Source organism: Cicer arietinum, chromosome 1 (genome assembly GCF_000331145.2).
Source record: "Cicer arietinum cultivar CDC Frontier isolate Library 1 chromosome 1, Cicar.CDCFrontier_v2.0, whole genome shotgun sequence".
NCBI lineage: Eukaryota > Viridiplantae > Streptophyta > Magnoliopsida > Fabales > Fabaceae > Cicer > Cicer arietinum.
In genome coordinates this window covers 22,274,626-22,284,952 of record NC_021160.2, presented here as the reverse complement: position 1 = coordinate 22,284,952, position 10,327 = coordinate 22,274,626, and positions in this window count along the sequence as shown.

Sequence of the window (10,327 nt, the reverse complement as noted above, 5' to 3'; positions counted from 1 at the left end):
CTCGTGATTTCAAAATAATGCATGTTGTTATTCTAATTGTGTAATAATTGTGTGATGAATGATTTATAATTTAGATGCTTAAATTTGACTACTAAGATTGAATGCGTGTTTCAAATGCTTCTCCATTTTACCTATATAGTTTTCCTATGAATGTTATTCCAACATTCTGTGTATTTTTACCTTTGGTAAAATACTTCTAATTTTGTCTGATGTGTTGCTTATTTTATTCCTCTCGTATCATTCCTTCATCTTGCCTCTAATTCTTATTCTTCTAAATCTAAATATTTTTCCTCTAGAGAAATGATGATCATGTTGTCTCTGATTAGAGTTTGTCTCTAGTCATGTTGCCTCTGATCCATATGCTTCAGATATGACTGCCTCATATTCTATTTTCCTCAGGTTGCCTCTGATTTTGTTTCCTCTGACTGAGTTGCCTTTGGTCTAAGATTTCCTCTATCTTTGACTCTAGTCAAGTATCCTCTGATTCTTCCTCTGGACACGTATCCAGTGATTCTTCCTCTACACACATGTCCTCTGATTCTTCCACTAGACAAGTGTCCTCTGATTCTTCCTCAAGACACGTATCCAATGATTCTTCTTCTGGACACGTATCCTTAGGAGGCTATTTTATTGTTATGCCATGAAAAAAATACCAAACTACCACTAATTCCTAATTAAATACCAAACTACCATCATTTTTTCAATTTTCTAAATTTGCATTGAGAAATCGGTTTCTCCCCCTACAGTTTCTCAACTTAAATTATTTTTTTTAATGAATGAAGAGAAATCGGTTCCTCCCTCACCGATTTTTAATTAATAAAGACACACTCACCCGTTGAGAAATAATGCAACACATTATTTTTTGTTAACATTTAATAAATATATATTTTATTAATCAATAATTATTATTTTAATTAAATAATTAATTTAATTTTCATTAATTATTAATTTAATTAATTATTATTTTAATGAAATAATTAATTTAAGTTTTATTAATTATTTAATTAAGTAACTATTATTTTAATTAAATAAATAAATACAATGTTAATTTTATATTTTATAATTATTAAAAAAATTAATGAAATGGAGTACATAAATTATTTAATTTAATATTATAATTAAACATACAAATACCAAATGAGTGAAAAAAAATATACACAAATTTTATTACAATGTTTTTATTACATTAATCTCCTATATGGTGTCCAGTCCCAGATCGTGGTGGTCGACGAAAACGACGAGGACGACGTGGAGGTGAGTTATCTTTATCAACTTGGGCATATGTCTCCTGAACATTTTCATTTAGTAGGTAGACATGCACTAAAGAAGTAGGATCTACTTGATTAGGGAATGATGGAACACCAAATGAATACATGTTATTAATATAATGAGCAGCCGATTCAGGCATACCTAGGTCTGCACCAAATAAGTTATTCACAAAATGTTGATCACTTGAATGTAGAGATTGTCGGTGATCATCTTTTTGAGTTGACATGAATTGAAATGATTGTCTTGGTGGTTCAAATTGTTGTTGTGTTTGGGTGAAAGAAAATGAATGACGATGTGGTTCTGGCGCTTCATTTTCAATAGTAACAGGGGGAGTTGGTAGGCGAGGTCTATTACGCCTTTGTAGGTGTGATGGTTGAGTTGGCTCTTCTACAACACCACATCGTGGATCCCGTAGTAGGTGCAGAGCTAATAGATACAGATTGGAGTTGTGTCTAAACCACACCATATACTCCTCTGTTGGTATTGGGTGTCCATGTATCGGTTGACCGGTAAGACAATGACTTTGACGTTTGTTCCAAAATTAAATCCATGCAGCATGTTTGTCTTTCCAATTTTCCAGATGATTCCCTCTCATATCTTGACAGTGAAGTGTATCAATATTTTCAGGTTCATCTGGTATTTCCTGCAAAAGTCAAACTGCAGTTTGACTCTACCTGTTTGATGTCATTCAACAGTTGAGAAACAAATGAATGCAGTTTTGGCAATCCATATCATTGAATCCTGATATGCTTATTGTGGTATAACGTTTTCAAGACCTCTGTAAGGCATCCACATGAACTAGAGAAAAAAAATACATATTAGTAAGGCAACACAATTATACTAAGTATAAATTTTGTTGAACAATGAAATTTTAAACTTGATAATGTTGCATGTGATCCATGTTTGATCTATAACTGACAAGATCCCTGTATGGAGTTCCAAAATGGATTAGTCCCATGCCAATCCATCTAGTAAAAGAATATAGAACTATTATTTAGCAAGTTTGGCAAGTATATTATACGTAATTTATTGGACTAATATGAAAAATGTTTTACCGTTTTGCTAGTGAAAATGATATCTCTCTAGTGCAATGAGGGGTAATGAACGACATGTGATACCATACCCAAGATTGAAAGAGCAATGTACATCCACCCATACATGCATAAGACGATGCGGTTGCACGAAACATTTGTTTGTATAAGTTTGCCAAACAGGCTGAAACCCAACTATATAGTCGAACACGTTGAATATGTTTCAACAGAGGGAGATACATCAAATGAACTCTATTGCAAGATTTTTCAAGGATTACCAAACCCCCAATCAAGCGCAATAGGTACGCTCTACAATATTATTGTACTTGCTCAGCTGCTGCATTATTCGGAACATGAGAAAATGTGTCTTCCAACCATTTCAGTTTGACGAATTGGCCCACCATTGGATTTTTTGGACGAATGAAACCTAAAAGTTGTTGGCATTCTTCATCCCAATCTAAAGCGCCACCTCCAGTTATTGGTCTTCCGTTGATAGGTAGACCCAGTTGTAATGCAACATCTTCAAGAGTTATTGTACACTCTCATATTGGAAGATGAAATATGTGTGTTTCTGTTCTCCAACGTTCTACTATTGTGGTCACCTATGATGGGTCCATGTTACAAGATCCCAATGTTGCAACGGTCAAAAACCGCGCTTCCTCCAAGTAGGGAACTATCATTTCATTTGGTTCCTCCATTCTAAAGTGGTGGTGACATTCAATAAAGTTTTACATTTTAAATGAATTTAGTATTAGAGTTATGAAAATGACGATTAAAAACATGTATACATAAGATGATTACAACCACTTACCATCTCAGCGATATCTCTAGACCTGTGAAGATATTGATTTCTTAAAAGAGCCATGGAGCTTGTATGTTGTGAATGTGAGAGCTTGTATCTTGTGAATGTGAGAGCTTCAAAGTGTGCGTGAATAATAATATTAACATAATGACTATTTATAAAACCACTACAATCCTATCCAAAATCGAAATAAACCAATCAGTGGAGGATTGGTGGATTACGTTGACGTCATCGTACATGTAAGCGCTATCCTATCCAAAATCGGAACCAACCAATCAGTGGAGGATTGGGGGATTGTGTTGACGTCATCATAGCAGATTACGCTGATGTCATCGTACACGTAAGCGTTATCCTATCCAAAATCGGAACTAGCCAATCAGTGGAGGATTGGGGGATTACGTTGGGTTAGTATTATATATATATATATATATATATATATATATATATATCTCACACATATTTTTTTTCTTTTTATTTTTCTTTTCAAATTGTCTATAACAACATCAACTTTTGTTCCTTCAGGATACGCTATGACTCAACCAGGCATCACATACATTAGAAGAAAAATCAGTGATTGGAGTCACGATGTAGTGAAATGGCTCGACGATATTCCAAAAGAACAATGGCTACAAGCATATGATGAAGGTAGACGTTGGGGACACATGACAACTAACCTTTTTAAGTGCATGAACAATGTATTAAAGGGGACACGCAATCTTCCAATCAGTTCTTTGGTGCAAGCAACATACTACAGAGTAACTGCAAAATTTGAAGAAAGAGGGACACATCCCCAAGCAATGATGACATCAGGTTTGATTTGCTCAAATACAATCATTCAAAATCTTAACAAGGAATGAGCAATTTCAAATTCCCAGGAAGTTGTTATTCACAATCGAGTCCATTACATCTTTACAGTTAAGGAGTTGGTTCGTCCACCAAGCGGTTGTCCTGTAGGGACATTTAAGGTAGACCTCAACAAAAGATGGTGTGAATGTGGTGAATTTCAAGCATTAAACTATCCATGTTCAATGTATCTTTGACGTTTACAAGGAAGAGCTCCCATCAATTTCTCTTCAATCATATTGGTCAGAATACAATAGAATAGAGTTGTGCCACAATCCAGCCATGAGAAGAGATCCAAAAGGTCGTCCACAGTCTACTAGTATTCATACTGAAATGGATCAACGAGAGAAAAATACACACCCAAGAGATGTGGTTTGTGTCGGAATGACGGACATAGTAAGAATAAATGTCCTTATCATACTGATGCTCCTAATAGAAATTAGTTCATTTCGTAATAAAATTAGTTAATTTGGTATTTCTATGTTTAATTATAATATTAAATTAAATATTGTTATTTTATGGACTCCATTTCATTATTTTTTTTAATAAATGTAAAATTAACATTGTATTTATTTATTTAATTAAAATAATAATTACTTAATTAAATAATTAATAAAACTTAAATTAATTATTTCATTAAAATAATAATTAATTAAATTAATAATTAATGAAACTTAAGTTAATTATTTAATTAAAATAATAATTATTGATTAATAAAATATATATTCATTATTAAGAAAGATGTTAACAAAAAATAATGTGTTGCATTATTTCTCAGTGGGTGAGTGTGTCTTTATTAATTGATCAGATTCCTTATATATGTGCCTAATAAATAGCAGTACTAATAAAAATGATTTTATAAATGATAAAATAAATTTAATAATTAAAAATAATAATAATAATAATAATAACATCTCAAGTGCATTACATTCTCATTAATCATATCATGCATGACCTTATTTTCATGGGATGTTCAGGTTTGTTCTATGCAAATAACAACATGTAGAGGAGAACAATCAGGACGCTAGTTTGAGTTTGGCAAGACCACATTTACTAATCATGACTCAATTATCTAGGTGACCCATGTCAAGATATTGAGTGACTTTTCCTTGTTTCAAGGAAAAAATTTTAGGTCATGCATAGTTTTTAGAATCATGATCAAAGAATGATTTCAGTTAAGCTTTTATGAAAAATTGAAGTTAAGAGCTTGATGGCTCTTCATCATATGCATATTTTTCATTGATTTTAGTCTGATTTATATTAATCATGAGTTAATTTAATAAATTATTTGATATATTTTGTTGATTTTAGTTCTTGGATTTAATGAAATATTTATGTTCTTATTTCCTTGATTAACTAGAGATTTTTCGTAGTTTTGCATTGTTTCTTTGTTTAGTACAGTGCTGAATTTTGGTGAGAAATCAACATCACATATGCGGAGTATTCCAGCGATGTTTGGAGTTATAGATGTCTAATTAGAATCAAATCAAGTGCATATGAAAGGTAAGATCCATAGCTAATACTTTCATGAAGATACCATAACCAAATTTGGACTCAAATGAGGAGAAAAATGCAGTATACGTCAGACATAAGAGGCTTTGCGCCTGAAGCACAAACCCTGCGCTTGGGGCGCATTTCTGCACCACTGACTCTGTCAAATTTCGCTTGAAGCGTAAATCCCACGCCTGGGGCAGGTCGCACGCATCTGAATGTATAAAAACACATTTTTTTTTCACTTTCTAGGTATCTTTTTGGCTATAGGGAAGTTTGGAGACTTGTGCCATAGTAGAGAAACTTAGAGACAATTGTTTCTAACACCATTGGAGCAGTTTTATCAAGAATCATTCATGAATCTTTCTTGTAATTCTTCTCTAATCTCTATCTTTTCTATCTCAGTCATAAGTAACTAAACCCTATTTGTTAGGGATCAGTGAAACAAGAAGAAATCCTTATTTTTCTAAATTGATTTCCAATTATAGGAATGAGTTTATTGAATTCTTTCTCTCATATATGTGCTTAATGCTCTTTATTGTTTGATCAACATTAAAATGTTCTACGATTCTTATTTTGAAATGGAAGTGGACTTTACAAATGCTTGAGAAGAGAAATTCATTATATTGTAGTTTAGGGATAGATGAAGGTCATGAGACCAATTAAATCAGTAGCAAAGGCAGTAGTTTAATAAGAGAATTCATGTACTGTAAGACTTGATTTTAATCTTAAATCCACTAAGAAATTAGGGGTTACTTTAGAATTAAAGGTTCTGTCACTAAGACATTAGGGCAAGAATAAAAAAGAGAATTCAGTAACAATTCAATAAAGGAATTTAATAACTAGGATCAAATTAGACATCAAGGTTGGATTCGAAGTGAAACTCACCTCTAACATTTTGCTTATTATAAAGGATCAATTTTAATATTATTGTTAATTTTAATTATTATTTCAATCAATTCGGAAACTTTTTGTTTAATTTTTGTAATTAAATATAATTCAATAGTAAAATACAATCATTAAATTCGACACTCGTTACTATCATTTTAATTATTACTTGCAACAGTTCAGTACACTTGTTGAATCGCTATCAAGTTTTTGGCGCCGTTGTCGGGGATGGCCATATCACTATTGAGTTATAATTTATTTACTTAATTAAATTTATTTTGCTCTACAATAAAAAATTTGTTTTCTTTTATTTTTAATTTTGAAAACGATTTTTTTTTTCTTCTATTTTTATTTGTTGAGCTTGTTAATGTCGTGCGTTAGTGGTTTATCTCTTCTTTGTTTGAGATAACTTTTCATTGTGGAGCATGAAAGATTGTAATGATAATATTTTACTATAATTATTAGAATAGTATGATATTTGTCTTATATCTGCTGAATTACGCATAATTGAGGGACGAATCTTGAGAGATACATTTTTAACAGATCACCCTCAAATGCAGTCTCTTAGGTGTGACGTTTGTGGAGAAGGACATAGGAATGGAACTTGTTTTGATTATTATGTCAATGTAAGGTTATTTGAATAAGTGGTTGAGTTTGAGAAGATGGAGGAGAAGTTGAAGATTGAAGACGACTTCATTGTTGTGGTAAAAGAAGATAAGCAAGAGGAAAACAACAACAAGGAAAAGAAAAAAGAAGAGATTAATGAAGGTCGAGATTCAATCTATGCCTTGTTCATCAATGTCCAATTGAAAAGGACATGGAAGCAACATCGTTTATTTCTAAAGTTCATGGAATTTCTACCAAACAAAAAGAAGAAGAAGGATGATGTGTTCTTTTTGTCATATATGCCACCTTGACAAGGGTTGAGGCGTTAAGCTAATGACCATAAAGAAGCGCTTCGTGGGAGGCAACTTCTAGGTAGAGCTAAATTTTTTTTTTTGCAATCTTATTTTTTATATTTGAATTTGTTTATTTTTAACTGTGGTAAATATGCACTATGATGAAGAATTTTTAACAACTTGAAGTTGGTCTTAAGCTATTTGTTTGGGATTTTGATATTGAAATTATATTTCTTTGCTCATATCATTACTCAATTCGACGAGTTTCACTAATGCATACATTGTTGATTACTCTGTGGTTGTAGAAGTCTAACTTGCCATTAACATTTCAACAAAAAAAAAAAATAAACTTTTTAGTGACATATTTGACATTATTTTGACAGTTCACGCTCTCTGTCATTATCTTAGCTTTGAGCTTTTGGGCCTAAACACATTGGGACATTATTTATGCTTCAAACTAGATTCCTTTTATTTTCTAAAACTTATTTGGGACTTTATAACATACAATGATCCCAATGAAAATTATATTATTAAATTTTTTTTTGATTCATGGCTTTAATCAGTTCGAGTCTCATGTTTTAATAATTAATTGCTTCTAAGTAGTAGTTTCATCGTATTTTCATTCTATGTGCAAATCCTGACATGCCATTTATTTTCTTATTCTTGATTTTCTTATCATAGTGATATAGAAACCTATTTTCATTAGGGAAAACGTTTATCTATGTAAAAAATTAATTTTCATCCAGTAGAAGTCGTTATGAAGACTAGATCGTGTTTTGATCACTAAAAACCGTTATTAGCTACAAACTCAATTTTTATTTGGTTAAAATTTTATGTTGTGATAGTTTGAATGTTGAAGAAATTTTTAGAAACCTTATTGATGATAATTATAATAATTTTTCTATAAACGTGTTGAAAGTAGTTGTTATGGTTATTTCTTCTAGAAGGTTAAAGTTATTATTTTTATGATACAATTGTGTGGTTGTTGTGTTAATTTATAACATAAAAATAATTTTATAATACAATTGTTAATTTTTTTTGTAATAATTAAAATGGTTTTGTGTAGAAATATCGTTAAATTTTATTCTTAAATTTTTTGGAAGTGAACTAAGGAAGTCTTAGGAATTTTTTATTTCTGTTATATTAGAATTTTAATCCAAAAGAAATATTTGAAGATATATATGCATGCTTATTTACTCTGTGTTTGTTAATTGGAAATGACCCTTATATTGGACATGACATCATATATAGTGTTACTTGAGCGAATAATGTCGCAGACCAACCTAGTATAGGAGAAATACGAAGAAGTACAATAGATGCAATTGGAGGCTTCGAGATACTATTGTATTGGTGTTAGACTTGTTGGGAGAGTTTTCTACAAGCATCTAGAATTATGACCAGGTACAATTTATTTTTGTGGAGTAAAACACCCAGAGTTTTGACTTTTGAAGTTTATTTTGGGTTACGCATTAAATGTACTTATTGTCATTGTTAATACTCTTATTCCTTATTTTTGAAAATATAATTAAAAAAAGATATTAATTGGTTTTAAAGTAAATGAGTATTTAAGATAATCTTATAAAAAAATTGAATCTATTTCTTTACAATAAGAATTTCATTAGTTAATGTCTCGAAAAAACGGGATGATACAGGTGGTATCAGAGCAGTTCGATCTAGATGGGACTGCGGGTTAGTGGGGTACTTTTTAGTTTTGTAAGTATTGGTCATGTGTCTCGGAAGTCCTCAAGAGATGGTGTGTGAGTTTATGCACCACTTGAACCTTGATTAAAATATTTTATCACCTAAACATTGTGTGCTTATTGCACAAGTACACGAATTCTAATCTTAATCGATTTATGGCTTGACAGAAGCATTGTCAAATCTTAGTGGGACTTGAAAGGGTTTTGATATGAAGGTGTACATTAAGATTGTAAGTTAGTTGGTGGTCTAGAACTCTAAAAAAAGAAAATCATTAAGGGAAAGATAGAGATAATTGGGTCGTGTTTAATTTGACATGTAGAACATTAAGTGTGAATTTCATGATAGTCACATTCATGAGATTGAACAGTTATGATAGTATTAAGTAGTTTTGGGTTAATATAAAGTTATTACTAGTTTTATGATTGAGTATTGGTAGACTTGTTAATGCCTAAGAGTATTCTCTAGAGTAAAGATATGTATTTTATGGTCAAGAAATCAAATTTGTGAAGCGTGTGAGTACTTGTAGAATATGATAGCATATGTTTCAACTTTTATTTTTGACAGTACTATACATTAAATGAATGATAATGATTTGAAGCGATCAATCACAAGTTTGACCAAAGATCTCAATGTAGTTGATACCAAGGACAATGGTCAATTATTGATTATTATGGGGTGAATAGAAAAAAATGGTGTTGTTTGACTGAGGTTGTAGTGAATTAAAGATATTGAGGTTTAAGAGTATAATATTATAAACTATCCTCTTATATGGTGTGTTAATAATGAAATTTTTGGATTAAAGAGATTATTTGTGTTTATAAGTTGTAATTGGCGAGTAAGTGATACTAAACCATAAAGAAGTAATAATGTAAGTAGTAAATCATATGAATTAGATTTTTAGTCATAACAGTAACAATGAATTAAAATTCTTGTGTAAAGAATTCAAGTTGAATTTAGTCAGAGTATTGGATCCAAAAGATTGAATATTAAAAATAAGAGCACTTTATAGTGGTTTGAGAATGATTATACGTTGAGTATATTGGTGGGAAGTTGTCACAAATATTTGACTCTCCGATATATATTGAGAATATGATTATAAATGAAATCTTGAGGGGTAGGTTTCGGTCCGCAGAGAACTTGAAGCTTGCTTGCTAGGGTTAGAGTAATATATGACTTAACGAAAGTGATTTTAAAGTTGTAAATCTGTAAAACAATGTTGAGAAAGTTGGGCTTGATGAATTTTGAAATAATTGTGGCATGATAGATAAAAAAATTTCTCGACGCATACGATAAGTGAGTCCTATCTAAGAACTTCCTTAGTGTTAGTTTCAAGGACGAACCTACTTTAGGTGGATAGAATGTCAGATCTGCATTTTCCTCTATTATTAATAGTGTGTGAAATA